The sequence below is a fragment of the Pseudophryne corroboree genome, chromosome 10, assembly GCF_028390025.1.
Source record: "Pseudophryne corroboree isolate aPseCor3 chromosome 10, aPseCor3.hap2, whole genome shotgun sequence".
In the NCBI taxonomy this organism is placed as follows: domain Eukaryota; kingdom Metazoa; phylum Chordata; class Amphibia; order Anura; family Myobatrachidae; genus Pseudophryne; species Pseudophryne corroboree.
Window position 1 is genome coordinate 85,460,557 of NC_086453.1, and position 27,487 is coordinate 85,488,043.

The 27,487-nt window shown below is 47.3% G+C and overlaps 1 protein-coding gene across 2 annotated transcripts in view; it reads right to left on the bottom strand.

Annotated features, from left to right (window-relative positions):
• Positions 1–27,487, bottom strand: part of SCAF1 (SR-related CTD associated factor 1) — a 210,739-nt gene that overhangs the window by 109,292 nt on the left and 73,960 nt on the right. The window lies entirely within an intron of this gene.

The window sequence follows — 27,487 nt, forward strand, 5'->3', positions numbered from 1 at the left end:
CTACATGCCAGCCGGCAAATATCCCTCTGTGCATCTCTCATGTATAAGACTACGTCTTTAATATGCTCTATGGTTAGCAATATAGTGTCCCTGTCAAGGGAATCAATATTATCAGACAGGGAATCAGACCACGCTGCTGCAGCACTGCACATCCATGCTGAAGCAATAGCAGGTCTCAGTATAGTACCTGAGTGTGTATATAGAGACTTCAGGATAGCCTCCTGCTTTCTATCCGCAGGCTCCTTTAAGGCGGCCGTATCCTGAGACGGTAGTGCCACCTTTTTTGATAAGCGTGTGAGCGCTTTATCCACCCTCGGGGATGTCTCCCAACGTACCCTGTCCTCTGGCGGGAAAGGGTACGCCATTAGTAACTTTTTAGAAATCACTAATTTTTTATCAGGGGATGTCCACGCTTCTTCACACACTTCATTTAACTCATTCTAAGGGGGAAAAACCACTGGTTGCTTTTTCTCCCCAAACATAATACCCTTTTTAGTGGTACCTGGGTTAATGTCAGAAATGTCCAACACATTTTTCATTGCCGCAATCATACAACGGATAGCCTTAGTGGAATGTACATTTGTCTCGTCGTCGTCGACACTGGAGTCAGACTCCGTGTCGACATCTGTGTCTGCCATCTGAGGTAGCGGGCGTTTTTGAGTCCCTGATGGCCTTTGAGACGCCTGGGCAGGCACAGGCTGAGAAGCCGGCTGTCCCACAGCTGTTATGTCATCAAACCTTTTATGTAAGGAGTTGACACTGTTGGTTAATACCTTCCACATATCCATCCACACTGGTGCTAGGTGAGCAAGCCCAGGTGGTGAAACGTACGTCTAGCAACGGCCTGACGCACGGACTCCTCACTGCAGGGGGAGCCGTGATTAGCAGCAGCAATTTACAGTGATCGAGCGGCTAGGATCGACTGAATCCGGGGATACCGCGGTCAGCAGCGGTGATATACAGCGACCTGCGGTTTGGACTAAACAACCCGGTATTCCCTTAACCTTCTCCCCCTTTTCTTCCCCTCCACGGACGGACACTTGGTCTCTGGTGGCGCATCCGGACCCTGCAAGGCTATAAGCACCAGGGTCCGCCTAACAAGTTGCCGTCCTTCTTTTCTTTTACTCTACGGCACAGCCCACGATCCTACTCTCATCTGTCCTCCGCTCATTTGATGAGGTCAGACAGCAGATGGGACCAGTGAACTGGAGTGCCTACTGCTTTATTACAGTTCTATACCTAATAGGTATTGTCCTTGTATGCTTTCTATTGAACAGGTATCAACCTCTCAAAGCAATATGGCAACGATCAAAGCCCAACCATTGTGCATATATTAATGCTTGAGATATCATTTAGTCTGTGCCCACAAAGATACATATTATAACCATTCTTTATAGTAACAATATCCATTAAAAGTAACTTTGGTGTGGGAAACTGCAGTATAAATAAAAACTGTTTATTCCAAGGATAAGGAGGTATTATTACTTGTGTGTCTAACATTTATTTTTGCCCTGGGGACTACATGCCAGGGACTACTCACAGAGAGACATATCGATCTCATGTCCCTTATACTGTGGTAATTGATAGCATTATCAAATCAATTTTATTTTGATCCTTCTCTCTGTTTTCCCTCTTTCATTTCGGACTCTGGCTCAGGCCCTAGTGGCGCATTTAGACCATGTAAGGCCTTTTAAGCACAAGGGCCCATCTAACACCACAACGGGGTCCCCAGCCAGTGTTCCTTCTTTTCTCATCTCTACGGCACAGTCGACGGTCCTACTCTCATCTTTCCTCCGCTCATGGATGAGGTCTGACAGCAGATGGGATTCGTTTACTAGAGTGTCTACATCTGTCCTTTTCACTGTCCATTTTATATTATAACACAATTTTTTGTTAGTAAACCCTATATGCATCTAAGTGATTCCGGCATACAGACATCTGCCCATATGTATAGGATTTGTAATACATCTTGATGCCTTTTATCAAGATATGCTTAGGGTTTCTTTTGGTTTTTTTTTTAATTTTTGATCGTACCTCTTGAATAACCACTATTCCCATATGATCTTAGGGGGATACTGTGTTCACATATTTTTGGTTATGGGCCTGGGGTGCAGGACCCCACAATGTCGGCACAGGCCGGCCACCCCAGGTCAGCACACAGGTGAAAATTAATAGGGGTTAATAAGAAGCACAGAAGTGCTATGTAAGTGGTGTGATTAAAATAATATATACAAAGTGATAGGAAAAATAATAAGTGTTAATAAAGTGTTAGGGTGTGCCGACCTGCAGCAGCCCACCCATACCGACACAAGGGCCACTGCACCCCACACCCACCCCATAAATAATTACATATATATATCTGGGTTAAATTGCCAGGCACAAATGGGTCAGCATTAGGAGGGATTGCTGACTCTAGTAGTGCCATAGGGGAAGCCATGGGTATCCCCAGGTAAGCTGGCTCTCAGATGCTGTAGGTGCCATTACCATGTGGCCTTACACTGGGAATTTAACCCAGATAATAAGAATTTACTTACCGATAATTCTATTTCTCGTAGTCCGTAGTGGATGCTGGGGACTCCGTCAGGACCATGGGGAATAGCGGCTCCGCAGGAGACAGGGCACAAAAGTAAAAGCTTTAGGATCAGGTGGTGTGCACTGGCTCCTCCCCCTATGACCCTCCTCCAAGCCTCAGTTAGGATACTGTGCCCGGACGAGCGTACACAATAAGGAAGGATTTTGAATCCCGGGTAAGACTCATACCAGCCACACCAATCACACTGTACAACCTGTGATCTGAACCCAGTTAACAGCATGATAACAGCGGAGCCTCTGAAAAGATGGCTCACAACAACAATAACCCGATTTTTGTAACAATTACTATGTACAAGTATTGCAGACAATCCGCACTTGGGATGGGCGCCCAGCATCCACTACGGACTACGAGAAATAGAATTATCGGTAAGTAAATTCTTATTTTCTCTGACGTCCTAAGTGGATGCTGGGGACTCCGTCAGGACCATGGGGATTATACCAAAGCTCCCAAACGGGCGGGAGAGTGCGGATGACTCTGCAGCACCGAGTGAGAGAACTCCAGGTCCTCCTCAGCCAGGGTGTGCCCCTGACCAAGTAGCAGCTCGGCAAAGTTGTAAAGCCGAGACCCCTCGGGCAGCCGCCCAAGATGAGCCCACCTTCCTTGTGGAATGGGCATTTACATATTTTGGCTGTGGCAGGCCTGCCACAGAATGTGCAAGCTGAATTGTACTACACATCCAACTAGCAATCGTCTGCTTAGAAGCAAGAGCACCCAGTTTGTTGGGTGCATACAGGATAACAGCAAGTCAGTTTTCCTGACTCCAGCCGTCCTGGAAACCTATATTTTCAGGGCCCTGACAACATCTAGCAACTTGGAGTCCTCCAAGTCCCTAGTATCCGCAGGTACCACAATAAGCTGGTTCAGGTGAAACGCTGACACCACCTTAGGGAGAAACTGGGGACGAGTCCGCAGCTCTGCCCTGTCCGAATGGACAATCAGATATGGGCTTTTGTGAGACAAAGCCGCCAATTCTGACACTCGCCTGGCCGAGGCCAGGGCCAACAGCATGGTCACTTTCCCTGTGAGATATTTCAAATCCACAGATTTGAGCGGTTTAAACCAATGTGATTTGAGGAATCCCAGAACTACGTTGAGATCCCACAGTGCCACTGGAGGCACAAAAGGGGGTTGTATATGCAGTACTCCCTTGACAAACTTCTGGACTTCAGGAACTGAAGCCAATTCTTTCTTGAAGAAATTCGACAGGGCCGAAATTTGAACCTTAATGGACCCCAATTTGAGGCACATAGACACTCCTGTTTGCAGGAAATGTAGGAATCGACCGAGTTGAAATTCCTCCGCGGGGGCCTTCCTGGCCTCACACCATGCAACATATTTTCGCCAAATGCGGTGATAATGTTGTGTGGTCACCTCCTTCCTGGCTCTGACCAGGGTAGGGATGACCTCTTCCGGAATGCCTTTTTCCCTTAGGATCCGGCGTTCAACCGCCATGCCGTCAAACGCAGCCGCGGTAAGTCTTGGAACAGACATGATCCTTGCTGAAGCAAGTCCCTTCTTAGTATCTCTTGAAGTTCCGGGTACCAAGTCCTTCTTGGCCAATCCGGAGCCACGAGTATAGTTCTTACTCCTCTCCTTCTTATAATTCTCAGTACCTTGGGTATGAGAGGCAGAGGAGGGAACACATACACCGACTGGTACACCCACGGTGTTACCAGAGCGTCCCAGCTATTGCCTGAGGGTCTCTTGACCTGGCGCAATACCTGTCCAGTTTTTTGTTCAGACGGGACGCCATCATGTCCACCTTTGGTCTTTCCCAACGGTTCACAATCATGTGGAAGACTTCCAGATGAAGTCTCCACTCTCCCGGGTGGAGGTCGTGCCTGCTGAGGAAGTCTGCTTCCCAGTTGTCCACTCCCGGAATGAACACCGCTAACAGTGTTATCACATGATTTTTCGCCCAGCGAAGAATCCTTGCTGCCATTGCCCTCCTGCTTCTTGTGCCGCCCTGTCTGTTTACGTGGGCGACTGCCGTGATGTTGTCCGACTGGATCAGCACCGGTTGACTTTGAAGCAGAGGTCTTCCTAGGCTCAGAGCATTGTAAATTGCCCTTAGCTCCAGTATATTTATGTGGAGAGAAGTCTCCAGACTTGACCACACTCCTTGGAAATTTCTTCCCTGTGTGACTGCTCCCCAGCCTCTCAGGCTGGCATCCGTGGTCACCAGGACCCAGTCCTGAATGCCGAATCTGCTGCCCTCTAGTAGATGAGCACTCTGCAGCCACCACAGAAGAGACACCCTTGTCCTTGGAGACAGGATTATCCGCTGATGCATCTGAAGATGCGATCCGGACCATTCGTCCAGCAGATCCCACTGAAAAATTATTTCGTGAAATCTGCCGAATGGAATCGCTTCGTAAGAAGCCACCATTTTTCTCAGGACTCTTGTGCATTGATGCACTGACACTTGGCCTGGTTCTAGGAGGTTCCTAACTAGCTCAGATAACTCCCAGGCTTTCTCCTCCGGGAGAAACACCTTTTTCTGGACTGTGTCCAGAATCATCCCTAGTAACAGCAGACGTGTCGTCGGAATCAGCTGCGATTTTGGAATATTTAGAATCCACCCGTGCTGTCGTAGAACTACTTGAGATAGTGCTACTCCGACCTCCAACTGTTCTCTGGACCTTGCCCTTATCAGGAGATCGTCCAAGTAAGGGATAATTAAGACGCCTTTTCTTTGAAGAAGAATCATCATTTCGGCCATTACCTTGGTAAAGACCCGGGGTGCCGTGGACAATCCAAACGGCAGCGTCTGATACTGATAGTGACAGTTCTGTACCACGAACCTGAGGTACCCTTGGTGAGAAGGGCAATTTGGGACAAGGAGGTAAGCATCCTTGATGTCCAGGGACACCATATAGTCCCCTTCTTCCTGGTTCGCTATCACTGCTCTGAGTGACTCCATCTTGATTTGAACCTTTGTATGTAAGTGTTCAAAGATTTCAGATTTAGAATAGATCTCACCGAGCCGTCTGGCTTCAGTACCACAAATAGTGTGGAATAATACCCTTTTCCTTGTTGTAGGAGGGGTACTTTGATTATCACCTGCTGGGAATAAAGCTTGTGAATTGTTTCCAATAATGCCTCCCTGTCGGAGGGAGACGTTGGTAAAGCAGATTTCAGGAACCTGCGAGGGGGAGACGTCTCGAATTTCCAATCTGTACCCCTGGGATACTACTTGTAGGATCCAGGGGTCCACTTGCGAGTGAGCCCACTGCGCGCTGAAACTCTTGAGACGACCCCCCCCACCGCACCTGAGTCCGCTTGTACGGCCCCAGCGTCATGGTGAGGACTTGGCAGAAGCGGTGGAGGGCTTCTGTTCCTGGGAAGGGGCTGCCTGCTGCAGTCTTCTTCCGTTCCTCTACCCCTGGGCAGATATGACTGGCCTTTTGCCCGCTTGCCCTTAGGGGGACGAAAGGACTGAGGCTGAAAAGACGGTGTCTTTTTCTGCTGAGATGTGACTTGGGGTAAAAAGGTGGATTTTCCAGCTGTTGCCGTGGCCACCAGGTCCGATGGACCGACCCCAAATAACTCCTCCCCTTTATACGGCAATATTTCCATGTGCCGTTTGGAATCTGCATCACCTGACCACTGTCGTGTCCATAAACATCTTCTGGCAGACATGGACATCGCACTTACTCATGATGCCAGAGTGCAAATATCCCTCTGTGCATCTCGTATATATAGAAATGCTCTATAGTCAATAAAATACTGTCCCTGTCAAGGGTATCAATATTTTCAGTCAGGGAATCCGACCAAGCCACCCCAGCGCTGCACATCCAGGCTGAGGCGATCGCTGGTCGCAGTATAACACCAGTATGTGTGTATATACTTTTTAGGATATTTTCCAGCCTCCTATTAGCTGGCTCCTTGAGGGCGGCCGTATCTGGAGACGGTAACGCCACTTGTTTTGATAAGCGTGTGAGCGCCTTTAATTTTCTATCGGGGGAAACCCACGCATCATCACACACTTCAATTAATTTATCTGATTCAGGAAAAACTACAGGCAGTTTATTCACACCTCACATAATACCCTTTTTTGTGGTATTTGTAGTATCAGAAATATGTAACACCTCCTTCATTGCCCTTAACATGTAACGTGTGGCCCTAATGGAAAATACGTTTGTTTCTTCACCGTCAACACTGGAGTCAGTGTCCGTGTCTGTGTCGACCGACTGAGGTAATGGGCGTTTTAAAGCCCCTGACGGTGTTTGAGACGCCTGGACAGGTACTAATTGGTTTGCCGGCCGTCTCATGTCGTCAACCGACCTAGCAGCTTGTTGACATTATCACGTAATTCCCTAAATAAGCCATCCATTCCGGTGTCGACTCCCTAGAGAGTGACATCACCATTACAGGCAATTGCTCCGTCTCCTCACCAACATCGTCCTCATACATGTCGACACACACGTACCGACACACAGCACACACACAGGGAATGCTCTGATAGAGGACAGGACCCCACTAGCCCTTTGGGGAGACAGAGGGAGAGTTTGCCAGCACACACCAAAACGCTATAATTTTACAGGGACAACCTTATATAAGTGTTTTCCCTTATAGCATCTTAATATGTAATAATATCGCCACAAAAATGCCCCCCCTCTCTGTTTTAACCCTGTTTCTGTAGTGCAGTGCAGGGGAGAGCCTGGGAGCCTTCCCACCAGCAGTTCTGTGAGGGAAAATGGCGCTGTGTGCTGAGGAGAATAGGCCCCGCCCCCTTTTCGGCGGGCTTCTTCTCCTGTTTTTCTGACAACCTGGCAGGGGTTAAATACATCCATATAGCCCCAGGGGCTATATGTGATGTATTTTTAGCCAGCATAGGTACTTTCATTGCTGCCCAGGGCGCCCCCCCCGAGCGCCCTGCACCCTCAGTGACCGTTGGTGTGAAGTGTGCTGAGAGCAATGGCGCACAGCTGCAGTGCTGTGCGCTACCTTAAGAAGACTGGGAAGTCTTCAGCCGCCGATTTCTGGACCTCTTCTCTCTTCAGCATCTGCAAGGGGGTCGGCGGCGCGGCTCCGGTGACCCATCCAGGCTGTACCTGTGATCGTCCCTCTGGAGCTAGTGTCCAGTAGCCTAAGAAGCCAATCCATCCCGCACGCAGGTGAGTTCACTCCTTCTCCCCTAAGTCCCTCGATGCAGTGAGCCTGTTGCCAGCAGGACTCACTGAAAATAAAAAACCTAACAAAACTTTTACTCTAAGCAGCTCTTTAGGAGAGCCACCTAGATTGCACCCTTCTCGGCCGGGCACAAAGATCTAACTGAGGCTTGGAGGAGGGTCATAGGGGGAGGAGCCAGTGCACACCACCTGATCCTAAAGCTTTTACTTTTGTGCCCTGTCTCCTGCGGAGCCGCTATTCCCCATGGTCCTGACGGAGTCCCCAGCATCCACTTAGGACGTCAGAGAAATATATATGTAATTATTTATGGGGTGGGTGTGGGGTGCAGTGGCCCCTGTGTCGGTATGGGTGGGCTGCTGCAGGTCGGCACACCCTAACACTTTATTAACACTTATTATTTTTCCTATCACTTTGTATATATTATTTTAATCACACCACTTACATAGCACTTCTGTGCTTCTTATTAACCCCTATTAATTTTCACCTGTGTGCTGACCTGGGGTGGCCGGCCTGTGCCGACATTGTGGGGTCCTGCACCCCAGGCCCATACCTAGTATTAGGGACCCCCAGTGACGGAGAAGCCTTGTCGATCGGCCTGGGGGCTTAACCCTATATCTGCAGATATACGCAACTAAGATCTCCGTATTATCTGACTATTATTATATAGTAATATTATTCACTCGGTGTGCATTGGGGAACACAGTTTTGTTTTTTTGTTTTTTTCCCCTACACAGAATTACCCCTCCCCTTTTAGCACCTGAGTGACATTACAATCTGATTGAGCAGCTTTCCACCTTGTGTATTTCACATATTTTTGTACAGGTCTAATGGCAGTTACGTGGCTTGCTGAATCGTGACTAGAATTTGGTCTAGATGGAGTGGCTGCTGTTTAGGCACCTGCATCTGTTACAAATATAATTTGATACATATTATCAAATTGTCAGGATCATGCTCAAGATTATACAAAAGGATACATATGAACTATAATGCAGATGAGGTGCCCAGTATTTTCAAATAGCAACCATGTATTCTTTATTCAGCAAATAAAGACATGTACAGTAATTTTGAATCACCTTTATGGAAGAGGGATCAGCCATCAATGCACAAGTGTTTATCTATTTATGGGGATAAGTCGATCCTAAGAAGGTATTGAGCACGATTCATGCCGCTTGTTGTAATCCAGACACATTATTGGTTTGGATTTTATGTATGAGACATTCAAGTTTCTATATTAGATACCAATGTGTTGTCTGATTAAATACGTTTCAAAAAATATAACTATTGCTGTTTGCTAAAAGTCTGATAGATTACTATCATTGTCTTTTTATTATTTTTTGAGCAAGATACAGAATTTCAAGAAGACAGTATCTGCTCATATATATTTTTACCACTGTTCAAAAGGGGATTCACCAAATGTTATTCAAAGTATACCCCCTTTCAATTTTTAGTCAAGTACTGAATAATAAAAGTTATGTTTTAAATAAATAAACTACGAATACATACATATCAAAAAAAGAGTGCTCCAAACAAAGGAATTTCTTTTCTTTTGGTGATTTGTGGGTTCTTCCACACCCACCAAATAAATGTGTATCCGTTACATAATTCCTGGGAGCACCTCCAACATAAGAACAGTTGCCTATTGGGGCCTAATTTTTCTTTGTCTAGTTGGTTATCATTAATTAATCAATTATTTACATCTAGTCTGGTGCAGGATAAACCTTAATTCGTTACCTCCGCCTTTGTGCAAGGAAGAACAGGAGGAGCACTGCCAGAGCCCTGCAAAATGACCTCCAGCAAGCCACAAATGTGCATGTGTCTACTCAAATGATCAGACTCCATGAGGGTGGGGGTTGTGCTTACAGCCCAACACCGTGCAGGACGTTTGGCATTTGCCAGAGAACACCAAGATTGGCAAATTCGCCACTGGCGCCCTGTGCTCTTCACAGATGAAAGCAGGTTCTCACTGAGCTCGTGACAGTCTGGAGACGCCAAGGAGAACGTTCTGCTGTCTGCAACATCCTCCAGCATGACTGGTTTGGCAGTGGGTCAGTAATGGTGTGGTGTGGCATTTCTTTGGGGGGCCGCACAGCCCTCCATGTGCTCGCCAGAGGTAGCCTGACTGCCATTAGGTACCGAGATGAGATCCTCAGACCCCTTGTGAGACCATATGCTGCATATGCCACGTGCAACCGCACGTTGGCCCTGGGTTCCTCCTAATGCAAGACAATGCTAGACCTCATGTGGCTGGAGTGTGTCAGTAGTTACACTGTTACCATACACAAAAAAGAAAAAACATCGATACTGATTAAAAATCAAGATTGGATACACAGAATATCATTTGTAGGAAAATAGAGATGATGGATTAGAAACACTGTAATGTATTTTTTGCTGCTTCAGTCAGATATTAAATTTGAGTCCATGATACTTATGGATCCGCACAGGATACATTAATATACACAACGTATATAATTAAGGAGTATGAAAGCCAATCGGCTTATTCCGTAATAGTGTACAGTCAAACAAATATGTCACTATATTCACAGTTTACTTTATAATGCAGGTAAGTACACAGATACCAGTATATCAAGAAACCTTAAATTAAATGAACCAAAATGAGCAACAATAGTCATTACCACATAACATTACAAGTAACACTGTAGCCCCATCGTTTCATTTAATCCTCTTGGGGCTATTGTATCCAGCATAAAAATCCACTGGCTCTCATGTTTAATAACATTCTACCCCTATCTCCACCTCTCATAGGGATCGGTACATGATCAATAATGATGGTACTTAGCATGGCTACGCTATGCTTGGCCAAAACAAAATGTCTCTCTCCTGCCTGATTTCAATGCCTAATGGCCATCGTATGCATGGCCATCCGTTCCTGGATTTGGCGCTGGGTCTTACCTACATAGGATAGTCCGCAAGGGCATGACAACACATACAGTTGCAAGAAAAAGTATGTGAACCCTTTGGAATTTCCTGGATTTGTGCATAAATTGGTCAGAAAATGTGTTCTGATCTTCATCTAAGTCTCAACAATAGACAAACAGTCTGCTGAAACTAATACCACACAATTATATGTTCTCATGTTTTTATTGAACACACCATGTAAACACTCACAGTGCAGGGTGGACAAAGTATGTGAACCCCTAGTCTAATGACTTCTCCAAGAGCTAATTTGAATCAGGAGTCAGCCAACCTGGAGTCCAATCAATGAGACGAGATTGGAGGTGTTGATTAAAGCTGCCCTGCCCTAAAAAGAAAAAAAAACCACACACACCAGTTTTGAGTTTGCAATTTTCAAGAAGCATTGCCTGATGTGAACCATGCCTCGCAGAAAAGAGCTCTCAGAAGATCTACGATTAGGAATTGTTGACTTGCATATAGCTGGAAAGGGTTATAAAAGTATCTCTAAAAGCCTTGATGTTTATCAGTCCACAGTAAGACAAATTGTCTATAAATGGAGGAAGTTCAACACTGTTGCTACTCTCCTTAGGAGTGGGCGTCCTGTAAAGGTGACTGCAAGAGCATAACGCAGAATGCTCAATGAGGTGAAGAAGAATCCTAGTGTGTCAGCTAAAGACTTACAGAAATCTCTGGCACATGCTAACATCTCTGTTGACGAATCTACCATATGTAAAACACTGAACAAGAATGGAGTTCATGGGAGGATACCACGGAGGAAGCCACTGCTGTCCAAAAAACCACATTGCTGCACGTTCGAAGTTTGCAAAAGAGGACCTGAATGTTCTACAGCACTACTGGCAAAATATTCTGTCGACAGATAAAACCAAAGTTGAGTTGTTTGGAAGGAACTCACAACAATATGTGTGGAGAAAAAAAGGCACAGCACACCAACATCAAAACCTCATCCTAAGTGTGAAGTATGGTGGAGGGGGCATGGTTTGGAGCTGCTTTGCTGCCTCAAGGCCTGGAGAGATTGCTATCATCGCCGGAAAATTAATTCCCACGTTTATCAACACATTTTGCAGGAGAACTTAAGGCCATCTGTCCACCAACTGAAGCTCAACAGAAGATGGGTGATGCAACAGGATAACAACCCAAAGCACAGAAGTAGATCAACAACAGAATGGCTTCAACAGAAGAAAATACGCCTTCTGGAGTGGCCCAGTCAGAGTCCTGACCTCAACCCGATTGAGATATTGTGGCATGACCTCAAGAGAGCAATTCACACCAGACAACCAAAGAATATTGCTGAAATGAAACAGTTTTGTAAAAAGGAATGGTCCAAAATTCCCCCTGACCACTGTGCAGGTCTGATATGCAACTATAGGAAACATTTGGTTGAGGTTATTGCTGCCAAAGGAGGGTCAACCAGTTATTAAATCCAAGGGCTCACATACTTTGTCCACCCTGAACTGTGAATGTTTACATGGTGTGTTTAATAAAAACATGAGAACATTTAATTGTTTGTGTGGTATTAGTTTCAGCAGACTGTGTTTGTCTATTGTTGTGACTTAGATGAAGATCAGAACACATTTTATGACCAATTTATGCACGAATCCAGGAAAGTCCAAAGGGTTCACATACTTTTTCTTGCAACTGTAAACCATATGGGTGGTAGTACACGTGACTGGATATTTAGGGGTCTATTTACTAAGCCTTGGATGGAGATAAAGTACCAGCCAATCGGCTCCTGTCATTTTTCAAACACAGCCTGTGGCATGGCAGTTAGGAGCAGATTGGCTGGTACTTTATCTCCAGCGACTTTATCTACATCCAAAGCTTAGTAAATAGACCCCTTAATCTGATATTTTTTCCCAGTGTGGGGATGATTGAATGTACAACTGGCCACCTTTGAGCTGCAAGTGGTGCAGCCCAGGCACCTGAAGCACCCTGGTTTCCTACTTAAAAAGTGAGTGGGGCGGTTACTATCTATGCCCGTAATATCCAATTTGACCACTATCTCTTTTAAGTTTTTGTTTCTCATATAGCTAGGCATCACACGTGTATCTTTTAACAGGGGAAGATCTTTATCTGTATTGGCCGTTGGCCACCACTGCTTGGCTTTGGTATTAAAAGCATCTCTCTAGACATGTCCATCACTTTGTGTTTCTCTAGCATCCATAAGGGATATTAGGGACACGTTAGTACTATGGGGTATAGACGGGGTCCAAAGGAGCCAGTGCACTTAAAATTTCTCCAACTTAGTGTGCTGGCTCCCCCCCTCTATGCCCCCTCCCACAGGCAGTTTAGAAAAAAGTGCCCTCAGGAGAGGATTCACATCTCTGCAGCTCCATAGAGTTTTCTTCCGTTTATTTTTAAACTTTATTATTTTCAGTATGCTGTTTGGGCAACAGCATACCTGCTCTGTGGGAGTTGGGGAGGGACCGTCACTGGCCTTAGGAGGTGTCTGAGCTGCTTCTCCACTGCAGGACCACCATCCTGAGAGGCTGTTTGTTCAGCGGGGCACTGTGCCTTAATCCATGGGCCGAATAATTATGTCCGTGCGTTTGGCTAAGGATTCCATGGCTTTACGTTCTTCCTGTGACACATTGTCATAATATACTTTGTTTGGCCGCCTTAAATCCTTTGTTTCCCAATACTCTTGTGAATGTTTTAATTAATGAATTTTGAGTTGACGGATCAAATTTGGACCTGGGTAATATTTTTTGTTCAGTTGTTGAGGTATATCATCATTTACAACACCCTTTTTATTTGGTGCTCTGGAGAAATGGTCCTTAGGCCCAATGAGCGATTAAGACGATATGTATCCAATTTCCATTGGAATGGATCCATTCTCACAGAGGGTACAAAAGTCAATCCTTTAGATAATATCTTGGTCTCAGTGTCCGTAAGGGGTGCAGATGATAAATTGAATACTAGATGTTCTATTTCCTAGGAGGTCTGGTTGTGGATCCTATCTTTCTGCTGCAACCTCCACAACATAAACTGACCAGCAACGTCTGGCAAACAAACAGCAACAGCTGAACAGGTAAACTTATAAGAAACAAATCTGCAGAAAGCCAACGCACTGAGGCGGAGCCTTAAGGGAGCCCAGTATCCCTTATGGACTACGAGAAAAGGATTTACCGGTAGGCATTTAAAATCCTATTTTCTCTAGCATCCATAAGGGATTCTGGGGAATTAGTACGATGGGGACGTCCCAAAGCTTCCAGAACAGGCGGGAACGTGCAGAGATATCTGCAGCACTGCCTGCCCAAACTGGATATCCTCTTTGGCCAGGGTATCAATCTTGTAGAACTTCACAAAGGTGTTCTTCCCAGACCAGGTAGCAGCTCGGCATAGTTGCAAGGCCGAGACTCCATGAGCAGCCGCCCAGGAAGATCCCACTGATCTTGTAGAGTGGGCCTTCAGAGATTGTGGAATAGGTAAGGCTGCCAACACATAGGCCTGTTGGATAGTCAACTTAAGCAATAGACTGCTTAGAAGCAGGACAACCCTTTTCCTGTGCATCATATAGCACAAACAGGGAATCCGTCTTTCTGATCCGAGCCGTCCTCTTGACATAGATCTTTAAGGCTTGTACAGCGTCCAAAGCCTCCGAGGAATCAGAAGAGCCAGAACTAGACAGAACCATAATAGGTTGGTTTAAATGGAATGCAGAGGCAACTTTTGGCAGGAACTGCTGCCGAGTCCTGAGCTCTGCTCGGTCTTCGTAAAAGACCAAGTAATGACTTTTACACAATAAGGCCACCAATTCTGAGACACGTCTAGCAGAAGCCAGGGCCAATTACATTACCGTCTCCCATGTAAGGTACTTGACTTCTACTTTCATCAGTGGTTCAAACCAGGAGGCTTGTAGAAAATCCAAAACCACATGCAAATCCCAGGGTGCCGTTGGTGGAACAAAGGAGGCTGTATGTGGAGCACTCCTTGCAAGAAGGTCTGAACTTCTGGCAACATTGCCAACTTCTTCTGGAAGAAAACAGAGGGCTGAAATCTGGACCTTAAGGGAGCCCAGACGTAAAGCCCATATCCACACCAGCCTGCAGGAAACGTAAGAAACGTCCCAGGCTGAATTCCGCAGGGGGATATTTGCGCTCCTTGCACCAAGAGACATATCGTTTCCAGATATGATGATAGTGTTTTGACGTCACAGGCTTTCTGGCCTGACCATAGTTGCAAAAACCTTTTTAGAAAGGCCTTTGAGAGCTAGGATGTTCCGCTCAACCTCCATGCTGTCAAACGAAGACGAACGGTCCTTGTTGAAGAAGATCTCTCCTCATTGGCAGAGGCCAAGGGTCTTTTACGACATGTCCAGAAGATCTGCATACCACACCCTTCGAGGCCAATCTGGTGCAATCACAATTGCCTGGACTCTAATTTCTGATTCGCTTTAGCACTCTTGGGAGCAGAAGAATCGGAGGAAACAGGTAGATCAGCCGGTAAGGCTAAGGCGTCGTCAGTGCATCTACTGCTCTCGCCTGAGGGTCTCTGGTTCTCGAACAATACCATGGAAGGTTCTTGTTGAGACGAGATGCCATCATGTCTATCTGTGGACAGCCCCACAGATTGATGATTTGTTGAAACACCTGCTGGTGTAGGCCCCACTCCCCCGGGTGGAGATCGTGATGACTGAGGAAGTCCTCCTCCCAGTTGTCCACCCCCGGAATGAAGACAGCTGACATGGCTCTTGCATTTCTTTCCGCCCAGAGGAGTATCCATGATACCTCTCGCATGCAGGCTCTGCTTTTTGCCCCTCCTTGTTGTTGATTGATATGAGCCATGGCCGTGGCGTTGTCCGCCTGAACCTGAACAGCTCGATCCCGGAGCAGAGGAGAGTCCTGAAGCAGACCGTTGTAGATCGTCCAAACTTACAGAATGTTGATTGGAAGTAGGGCTTCATGGGCTGACCACCTGCCCTGGAAATGAGCCCTTGGGTGACAGCTCCCCATCCCCACAGACTCGCATCTGTCGGGAGGATGATCCAATCCTGAATCCCAAAACTCCGACCTTCCAGTAGGCTTGAGGACTGTAGCCACCATGAGAGGGAACTCTTGGCCTGAGGTGAGAAATGTATAATCCAATGCATCGGTAGATGTGATCCGGACCACTTGCTCAGGAGATCCAATTGAAATGTTCTGGCATGGAACCTTCTGTACCGGATCGCCTCGTATGAGGCTACCATCTTACCCAACTATCTCATGCAAAGATGGACGGATAACCAAGTCGGCTGTAGGACCGCTCTGACCATTTCCTGAAGCATCATCGCTTTGTCGTCCGGGAGGAATGCTTTGAGCTACTGTGTCCAGAAACATTCCCAGGAACAGGAGCCACTGAGTAGGCTCCCGGTGGGACTTCTGCAAACTGAGAATCCACCCATGTTGTGACAGAAGCTGAATAGTGCGGGCTATACTGAGCAATAGAAGCTCGCCTTTATCAAGAGATCGTCTAGGTAAGGGACAATACTGACCCCCTGGACTCGGAACTAGAACATTATCTTCGCCATTACCTTCGTGAAAGCCTTCGGATCTGTGGACAGTCCGAAGGGTAGCGCCTGGAACTGGTAGTGATCGTTCAGCAGGGTGAACCTCAGCTAGGCCTGATGAGGAGACCAAATCAGGATATGGAGGTAGGCGTCCTTGATATCCAGGGATACCAGGAATTCCTGTGGTTCCAGGCCTGCAATCAGTGCTCTTAAAGATTCCATCTTGAATTTTAAAACATTCAGGAAAGGATTCAGGGACTTCAGATTCAAAATGGGTCTCACAGACCCGTCTGATTTTGGTACTGCGAATAGGCTGGAGTAGTAACCTTGTCCCTGTTGATGCCGAGGCACTGGAACAATAACCTGGGACTGGACCAACTTTGTGATGGCCAATAGCAGCGTAATGCACATATTTTCCAAAGCTGGTAAGCTTGATTTGAAAAATCGTTGGGAGAGGAGCACCCTCGAACTCCAGCTTGTAACCCTGAGAGATGAGGTCTCTTACCCAGACATCCTGGCAGAAACCTTCCCAGATGTGGCTGAAGAGACGTAACCAAGCTCCCACCACGAGATCATCTCGTGGTGGGCGGGCACCGTCTTGCTGAAGCTTTTGCGGAAGCTGAACTGATGCTCTGTTCCTGAGAGCCAGCAATGGCTGGTTTCTTAGGCTTACCTCTGGTGCCTCTAGCTGCGTTGGAGGCACCCCTGGTTATAGATTGAAATCTGGTGGACCGAAAGGACTAGCTAGACGGTCCCGGGTAGGAACGTCTAGCTGGGGGAGCCCCTGAGGGAAGAAACGTGGATTTTCCAGCAGTAGCCTTGGAGATCCGTGCGTCCAATTCACCTGTAAAGTGAAGTGATTCCACTTTGCATTTGCAGTCAGCATCTGCAATCCACTGACGCAACCATATGGCTCTGTGTGCAGATACAGCCATAGCCGTGGTTCTAGCATTAAATATTGCCAATCTCTTTTAGGGAGTCACGAGGACTCTAGACGTGTCCTGAATGCGTTTGCGGAAAGTAACTGTAGTAACCAGGGTCATATCCCCCGAGAGACCCTCCTGAATTTGAGTAACCCAGGAATGAATTGCATGTGTCATCCAGCAACCTGCAAAAACTGGTCTTTGAGATACACCCGCAGTAGAGTAGATAGATTTCAGTGTGGCCTCAATTTTCTTATCCCCCGGGTCCTTTACCGTAAAGGATCCTGGGGCAGGGAGTACTGCCTTTTTGGAAAGGCGAGAGACAGAGACATCTACAGCTGGAGATTCTTCCAAGAACTTTCTGCCTTCAGGGGCAAAGGGAAAGGTATGCAAAAATCGTTTTGACACCTGATATTTTTTATCTGGAGTTTTCCAGGCTAATTTAAACAAATCATCTAATTCCTTGTATCAGGAAAAGTGACTGTCAATTTGTCTTGTGGGAGGAAAAATGACTGCTGATTTGTAGCATCGTCCAGGGGGAGCTTTAGCACATCCCTTATAGCCAAAATAAGGGGTTCAATACCCTGTGCAGGGGGGAGTCCCCACTTATGGGTTCCACATCATTCCCATCATCCTGTATATCATCATCGGTATCTGATAGGAGTGCAGATAAAGAACGTTTATGTGCACCTGTAGTAGACAGTGGGGGATGGGGGGCATCAGCCCTGACAGCTAGACTTGCTACTGCTTGTTGCAGTTCTTGTGTTTTATTGGCAGTAGCAGTTAATTGAGATGACATATCAGACATCATATTTTTGATAGCCCCCAACAAGGAGGGCGCGTGACTCTACCCCACATTGTCAGCATTTTGTGATGGCTGACTACACTGCTCACATGATAAGGAGCCAGATGAGGGAGGGGAGAATCTGGCATTACATACACTGCATAATTTTTGTGTCACTATTATGGAGTAACACACAATAACACATACAACACAGACTGAGTTACAAACAAGCCTGCCCTATTGCATGTGAGAGGAGACAAATAGTAAGAGAGGACACTAGCACACCAACGCTGCAGATCCCCAGTGAGGCTGCCAGCGTTTTTTATATAGATATATCAGTTAAAACTGTTTCTAACTAGGATTCCCCTAGATGAATATTGTGCACAAATAGCGGCTCTCCCCCTACTCAAACAATATGTACCAGTGATACAGCATGTGACAGACCGGAGGAGCTGTGTGAGGCTGCTGCTTATGCAGAGGAAGGCGCCAAAATGCCGCTGAGCCCCCTCGTAATGGCGCCGGAGCTACTGTTACATATTTATACTGGCTGTCTCCTAAATGCGCTGTAGTGTCACATAAATGTTAAGTACAGCTAATGTCAGCCAGTATCACGCAGGGGCTACAGCGGGTCCACCCGAGGAGGTACCTTTATGCCTCACCCACGCTTTTGCCGGGTGTACTTACCACTGACGATCACCTTCAGGCAGCGTTAGGGGTGTGCGGCATGCTGCGACAGCTAAGGCGCAGTGCCCCGCTGAACAAACAGCCCCTCAGGACGGTGGTCCTGCAGCGGGGAACCAGCTCTGCACCTCACGAGGCCGGTGACTGTCCCCCCTAACTCCAATGGCACAGGAATGCTGTTGCCCAAACAACATACCAAATATAATAAACTTTTAAAATAAATTTAAGAAATCTCTCTGGAGCTCCAGAGTGTGCATCCTCTCCTGAGGGCACATTTTTATAAACTGACAGTGGGAGGGGGCATAGAGAGGAGGAGCCAGCACACCCAGTTGAATAAATGTAAAGTGCACTGGCTCCTTTGTACCTTGTCTATACCCCAGCATACTTCTGTGTCCCCAATATCCCTTATGGATGCTAAAGAAAAATCGTTTTGTCACTTTGTATTTCTTATCTGGATTTTTCCAGGCTAACTTAAACAGGTCATCCAGTTCTGCAGAATCAGGGAAAGTGACACTGAGTTTGATCTGTGCTAAGTAAAAAGACTACTGAGCGGCAGCGTCCTCTAGAGGGAGTTTTAACACGTCCCTTATCGCAAGTATGAGGGGCTCAATAACCTGAGCAGAAGAGGAATCCCCAGTAACAGGATCCGATTCCTCCCCCTCCCCCTGTATCTCCTCATCAGAATCTGAGAGAAAAGCAGGTAACCCAGGTTTTAGTGTCCCTGATCTAGAGAGGGGGGATGTTTATCATCTGCCCTTGCAGCTAGGTCTGCAACAGCCTGCTGCAGTTGTTGTGTCTTGAGTATTAGCAGTGAGCTGAGATGAAATGTCTGACATCATGGATTTTTTGGCACCTAGCCAGGAAGGATTGATCCACCCCCAGCCCCCTCACCGAGTTGTGAGGACTGGCTGCATTGTTCACGTGATATGGAACCAGATATAGAGGGAGAGAATCTGGCGTGACATACACTGCATAACTGGTGTTTTACCATGTTTACAGTAAACAACACTAATATACACATACACACAGACAAGTAATATGACAGCAAGCCTGCCCTTACTGTATGTGAGACAGAGACACAGAGGAAGGAACAGCACACCCAAGCTAAGCAGCCCCAGTGAGACTGCAAGCTGTTATTTCACGGTGAAACACCTGAGTTTTTGTCCTTTTCAGGACACAGATTGTGTACAATAGCAGCTCTCCCCCTTTGCTACACCCCTGTACCAGTTTTCCTGCGTATCCTGAGTGTCTGGAGGTGCTGTGTGCGCCTGCTGCTGCAGCTGTAAGCAGAGGAAGGCTCCAAAATGCCACTGGTCCCGCTCTGAGGAAGCTCCGCTCCCTGTAATGGCGCTGGAGCTCTATAGATATTTATACTGGCAAAGTCTCCATATAAGTGTAAAACATCACAGAAAATAAGAATTTACTCACTGGTAATTCTATTTCTCGTAGTCCGTAGTGGATGCTGGGAACTCCGTAAGGACCATGGGGAATAGCGGGCTCCGAAGGAGGCTGGGCACTCTAGAAAGATTTATGACTACCTGGTGTGCACTGGCTCCTCCCACTATGACCCTCCTCCAAGCCTCAGTTAGGACACTGTGCCCGGACGAGCTGACATAATAAGGAAGGATTTTGAATCCCGGGTAAGACTCATACCAGCCACACCAATCACACTGTACAACTCGTGATACTATATCCAGTTTGACAGTATGAAAAACAACTGAGCCTCTCAACAGATGGCTCAACAATAACCCTTTAGTTAACAATAACTATTTACAAGTATTGCAGACAATCCGCACTTGGGATGGGCGCCCAGCATCCACTACGGACTACGAGAAATAGAATTACCGGTGAGTAAATTCTTATTTTCTCTGACGTCGTAGTGGATGCTGGGAACTCCGTAAGGACCATGGGGATTATACCAAAGCTCCCAAACGGGCGGGAGAGTGCGGATGACTCTGCAGCACCGAATGAGAGAACTCTAGGTCCTCCTCAGCAAGGGTATCAAATTTGAAGAATTTAGCAAACGTGTTTGCCCCTGACCAAGTAGCTGCTCGGCAAAGTTGTAAAGCCGAGACCCCTCGGGCAGCCGCCCAAGATGAGCCCACTTTCCTTGTGGAATGGGCATTTACAGATTTTGGCTGTGGCAGGCCTGCCACAGAATGTGCAAGCTGAATTGTACTACAAATCCAGCGAGCAATAGTCTGCTTAGAAGCAGGAGCACCCAGCTTGTTGGGTGCATACAGGATAAACAGCGAGTCAGATTTTCTGACTCCAGCCGTCCTGGAAACATATATTTTCAGGGCCCTGACAACGTCTAGCAACTTGGAGTCCTCCAAATCCTTAGTAGCCGCAGGCACCACAATAGGCTGGTTCAGGTGAAACGCTGACACCACCTTAGGTAGAAACTGGGGACGAGTCCTCAATTCTGCCCTATCCATATGGAAAATCAGATAAGGGCTTTTACATGATAAAGCCGCCAATTCAGACACTCGCCTGGCTGAAGCCAAGGCCAATAACATGACCACTTTCCACGTGAGATATTTTAGATCCACGGTTTTAAGTGGCTCAAACCAATGTGATTTTAAGAAACTCAACACCACGTTGAGATCCCAAGGTGCCACAGGGGGCACAAACGGGGGCTGAATATGCAGCACTCCTTTCACAAATGTCTGAACTTCAGGTACTGAAGCTAGTTCTTTTTGAAAGAAAATCGACAGAGCCGAGATCTGTACTTTAATGGAGCCTAGCTTTAGGCCCATATTCACTCCTGCTTGCAGGAAATGCAGAAATCGACCCAGGTGAAATTCCTCTGTTGGGGCCTTTTTTGCCTCGCACCATGCAACATATTTCCGCCATATGCGGTGATAATGCTTTGCCGTAACATCTTTCCTGGCCTTAATAAGCGTAGGAATGACTTCTTCCGGAATACCCTTTTCCTTCAGGATCCGGTGTTCAACCGCCATGCCGTCAAACGCAGCCGCGGTAAGTCTTGGAACAGACAGGGCCCCTGCTGTAGCAGGTCCTGTCTGAGAGGCAGAGGCCAGGGGTCCTCTGAGAGCATCTCTAGAAGTTCCGGGTACCACGCACGTCTTGGCCAATCCGGAACCACGAGAATTGTGTTTACTCCCCGCTTTCTTATTATTCTCAATACCTTTGGTATGAGAGGAAGAGGAGGGAACACATAAACCGACTGGTACACCCACGGTGTCACTAGAGAGTCCACAGCTATCGCCTGAGGGTCCCTTGACCTGGCGCAATATCTTTTTAACTTTTTGTTGAGGCGGGACGCCATCATGTCCACCTGTGGTTTTTCCCAACGGTTTACCAGCATCTGGAAGACTTCTGGATGAAGTCCCCACTCTCCCGGGTGGAGGTCGTGTCTGCTGAGGAAATCTGCTTCCCAGTTGTCCACTCCCGGAATGAACACTGCTGACAGTGCTAGTACATGATTCTCCGCCCATCGGAGAATTCTTGTGGCTTCTGCCATCGCCATCCTGCTTCTTGTGCCGCCCTGTCGATTTACATGGGCGACTGCCGTGATGTTGTCTGACTGGATCAGCACCGGCTGGTGCAGGAGCAGGGATTTTGCTTGACTTAGGGCATTGTAGATGGCCCTTAGTTCCAGAATATTTATGTGAAGGGAAGTCTCCTGACTCGACCATAGTCCTTGGAAGTTTCTTCCCTTTGTGACTGCCCCCCAGCCTCGAAGGCTGGCATCCGTGGTCACCAGGACCCAGTCCTGTATGCCGAACCTGCGGCCCTCTAGAAGATGGGCACTCTGCAGCCACCACAGTAGAGACACCCTGGTTCTTGGAGACAGGGTTATTAAGCGATGCATCTGAAGATGCGATCCGGACCACTGGTCCAACAGGTCCCACTGAAAGATTCTGGCATGGAACCTGCCGAAGGGAATTGCTTCGTAAGAAGCCACCATCTTTCCCAGGACCCGCGTGCAGCGATGCACTGATACCTGTTTTGGTTTCAGGAGGTCTCTGACTAGAGATGACAACTCCCTGGCTTTCTCCTCCGGGAGAAACACTTTTTTCTGGACTGTATCCAGAATCATACCCAGGAACAGTAGCCGTGTCGTCAGAACCAGCTGTGACTTTGGGATATTCAGAATCCAGCCGTGCTGGTGCAGCACCTCCTGAGATAGTGCTACTCCCACCAACAACTGTTCCTTGGACCTCGCTTTTATTAGGAGATCGTCCAAGTACGGGATGATTAAAACTCCCTTTTTTCGAAGGAGTATCATCATTTCCGCCATAACCTTGGTAAATACCCTCGGTGCCGTGGACAGTCCAAACGGCAGCGTCTGGAATTGGTAATGGCAATCCTGTACCACAAATCTGAGGTACTCCTGGTGAGGATGGTAAATGGGGACATGCAAGTAAGCATCCTTGATGTCCAGGGATACCATGTAATCCCCCTCGTCCAGGCTTGCAATAACCGCCCTGAGCGATTCCATCTTGAACTTGAATTTTTTTATGTATGTGTTCAAGGATTTCAAATTTAAAATGGGTCTCACCGAACCGTCCGGTTTCGGTACCACAAATAGTGTGGAATAGTAACCCCGGCCTTGTTGAAGTAGGGGTACCTTGATTATCACCTGCTGAGAATACAGCTTGTGAATTGCCGCTAGCACCGCCTCCCTGTCTGAGGGAGCAATTGGCAAGGCAGATTTTAGGAACCGGTGGGGTGGAGACGCCTCGAATTCCAGTTTGTACCCCTGAGATACTATCTGAAGGATCCAGGGATCCACCTGTGAGCGAGCCCACTGATCGCTGAAATTCTTGAGGCGGCCCCCCACCGTACCTGGCTCCGCCTGTGGAGCCCCACCGTCATGCGGCGGACTTGGAAGAAGAAGCGGGGGAGGACTTTTGCTCCTGGGAACCTGCTGTTTGTTGCAGCCTTTTTCCCCTACCTCTGCCTCTGGACAGAAAAGACCCGCCTTTTCCACGCCTGTTTTTCTGGGTCCGAAAGGACTGAACCTGATAAAACGGCGCCTTCTTAGGCTGTGAGGGGACATGGGGTAAAAATGCTGACTTCCCAGACGTTGCTGTGGAAACTAGGTCCGAGAGACCATCCCCAAATAATTCCTCACCCTTATATGGCAACACTTCCATGTGCCTTCTAGAATCTGCATCTCCTGTCCACTGGCGAGTCCATAAGCCTCTCCTAGCAGAAATGGACAATGCACTTACTTTAGATGCCAGTCGGCAGATTTCCCTCTGTGCATCTCTCATATATAAGACTGAGTCTTTGATATGGTCTATGGTTAGCAGGATCGTGTCCATGTCTAATGTGTCAATATTTTCTGACAGTTTATCTAACCACGCAGCGGCAGCACTGCACATCCAAGCTGACGCAATAGCTGGCCTAAGTATAATGCCTGAGTGTGTATATACAGACTTCAGGATCGCCTCCTGCTTTCTATCAGCAGGTTCCTTGAGGGCGGCCGTATCCGGAGATGGTAGTGCCACCTTTTTAGACAAACGTGTGAGCGCTTTATCCACCTTAGGAGGTGTTTCCCAACGTGACCTATCCTCTGGCGGGAAAGGGAACGCCATTAGTACCTTCTTAGGAATTACCAATTTTTTATCAGGGAAAGCCCACGCTTCTTCACATACTTCATTTAATTCATCTGATGGGGGAAAAACTACGGGTAGTTTTTTCTCCCCAAACATAATACCCTTTTTAGTGGTACCTGTATTTATATCAGAAATGTGTAACACCTCTTTCATTGCCTCAATCATGCAGTGAATGGCCTTAGTGGGCATCAGGTTAGACTCATCGTCGTCGACACTGGTGTCAGTATCAGTGTCGACATCTGGGTCTGCGGTCTGAGGTAGCGGGCGTTTTAGAGCCCCTGATGACCTGTGCGACGCCTGGACAGGCACGAGCTGAGAAGTCGGCTGTCCCACATTTGGCATGTCGTCAAATTTCTTATGTAAGGAGTCTATACGTGCACTCATTTCTTTCCATAAGCTCAACCACTCAGGTGTCTGCCCCGCAGGGGGTGACATCCCTTCTAAAGGCATCTGCTCCGTCTCCACATCATTATCCTCATCAAACATGTCGACACAGCCGTACCGACACACCGCACACACACAGGGAATGCTCCAACAGAGGACAGGACCCACAAAAGCCCTTTGGGGGGACAGAGTGAGAGTATGCCAGCACACACCAGAGCGCTATATAATGCAGGGACTAACTGAGTTATGTCCCCTATAGCTGCTTTTTCTATATAATTGTATACTGCGCCTAAATTTAGTGCCCCCCCTCTCTTTTTTACCCTTTTCTGTAGTGTAGACTGCAGGGGAGAGCCAGGGAGCTTCCTTCCAGCGGATCTGTGAAGGAGAAATGGCGCCAGTGTGCTGAGGGAGATAGCTCCGCCCCTTTTCTGCGGACTATTCTCCCGCTTTTTCCTATATTCTGGCAGGGGTATTTTCCACATATATAGCCTCTGGGGCTATATATTGTGGTATTTTTGCCAGCCAAGGTGTTATTATTGCTTCTCAGGGCGCCCCCCAGCGCCCTGCACCCTCAGTGACCGGAGTGTGAAGTGTGTGTGAGGAGCAATGGCGCACAGCTGCAGTGCTGTGCGCTACCTTGGTGAAGACTGATGTCTTCTGCCGCCGATTTTCCGGACCTCTTCTTGCTTCTGGCTCTGTAAGGGGGACGGCGGCGCGGCTCCGGGACCGAACACCAAGGACTGGGCCTGCGGGCGATCCCTCTGGAGCTAATGGTGTCCAGTAGCCTAAGAAGCCCAAGCTGGCTGCAAGCAGGCAGGTTCGCTTCTTCTCCCCTTAGTCCCTCGCTGCAGTGAGCCTGTTGCCAGCAGGTCTCACTGAAAATAAAAAACCTAATTTCTATCTTTCTTTCTAAAGGCTCAGGAGAGCCCCTAGTGTGCATCCAACCTCGGCCGGGCACAAAATCTAACTGAGGCTTGGAGGAGGGTCATAGTGGGAGGAGCCAGTGCACACAAGGTAGTCATAAATCTTTCTAGAGTGCCCAGCCTCCTTCGGAGCCCGCTATTCCCCATGGTCCTTACGGAGTTCCCAGCATCCACTAGGACGTCAGAGAAATGCTAGTTTTCAATACCGCTGCCAGTGTACACAGGGGGGTTAGATCGGATCCCCCCAGGAAGGGTTTCGTATGCCGCCCTTGCGTTTGTGCCGCACCAAGAACCGGGGGGCCACCCTAGCAGGGCCCCCAGTTTATACTCACCACTCTTCTCACATTCAGGCAATGTTGGGGTGTGCGGCGTGCTGCGATTACGGACCGCTAAGGCGCAGTGCCCCGTTGTACAACAACCTCTCAGGATGGTGGACCTGCAGTGGGGAAGCGGCTCTGACGCCTGAAGAGACCAGTAACCGTCCTCCAACTCCCACGGTGCAGGTATGCTGTTGCCCAAACAGCATACCGAAAATAAAAAAAGTTTTAAAATAAACTGAAGAAAACTCTCTGGAGCTTAAGAGATGTGCATCCTCTCCTGAGGGCACATTTTTATAAACTGCTTGTGGGAGGGGGCATAGAGGGGAGAAGCCAGCACACCCAGTAGAAAAAATGTAAAGTGCGCCAGCTCCTTTAGAGCCCGTTTATAAAGTAATCTGTGAATATAGTGACATATTGGTTTGAATGTACACTATTACGGAATAAGCAGATTGGCTTTCATGCTCCTTAATTATATTTGTTGTGTATATTAATGTATCCTGTGCGGATCCATAATTATCATGGACTCACATATTTAACATCTGACTGAAGCAGCAAAAAATACATTACAGTGTTTCTATTCCATCATCTCTATTTTGCTACAAATTATATTCTGTGTATCCAATCCTGATTTTAATCAGTGTAACTAAGGGCTTGCTCTGCACGGCGGGGCTCCGTGATGTCAGACACGTGGACCTAGCGCCGCCGAGCAGGTGAGTGCACTTGTGTTTTAATTGCGTTTTGCTGGAGGAGCATACACATATATGTGTATTGTATTCCATTGTATGTGAGTCCTGCCCTGACGACGGGTGTAAGCCCGAAACGTAGGTAAATAAAGGCAACCTTTAAACTGCGTGACAAGTCTGCTGAGTGTCGCCGATCTCCTGGATATATATATATATATATATGGTATGCATGACCGATCAACCTGATTTTCTGTATAAACTGATTGCCGCTTTAAATCTAGTGACTATCAGGCAAGTTCGTGTGAGATCCCGCATATCGCTGGCTTTTACATTTGGCGCACGAGGATAGCGATCAGATTGCATTTTACATGCAATAGTCTAGATATTGCCCTCTATCTGCATCTGTTTTAGTACAATTACTGTTTGTGTTGTTTAACCAGCAATACGCTTACACTGCCAAAGCTTGTATAAGATGTAAAGTAAAAAGTGCACCAACTAGTGGCCAAATTATAAAGTTGCAAAAAAACGTGTACTGCATTATTATTGAAGTGTGGTTTGTCCTTCTGCCCCGTTACTGCAGCTGAAAAAGTGCAGCACACTTTTACATCTTCAACTTATAATGAGCCCTCAAAATTCTCTGCAGTACAAGGTCTGATCAACTATAATGTATTTCAATTGGAGCGCTCTGCGTGATACATGAGCTCACGTGATGAGTGCAAGGGAAGTTGCCAACATGAAGTAACACTACATAAAAAATTTAATTCAATGTCCAGTTTCTCAGCTGTTTCATCTTGTGCGATGTATGTAAGAAAATATAACTGCTATGAAGCCGGAGCAATATTTGAGCTAGCCAAGAACACTGGTTACGCAGTGTAACCTAGTTGAGAGAATTTGCACAACCGTTCGAATGCACTTTCCCTTACGGGAAATTATCCCATATGTATATGGGGTCACTGTTATATATGGAAGGGCTGGTAAATGTTAGTCATTGAATTTAACCTTTAAGAGAAAACACGCAATGAAAAGACAAACAAAAAAAACAAAAAAAAG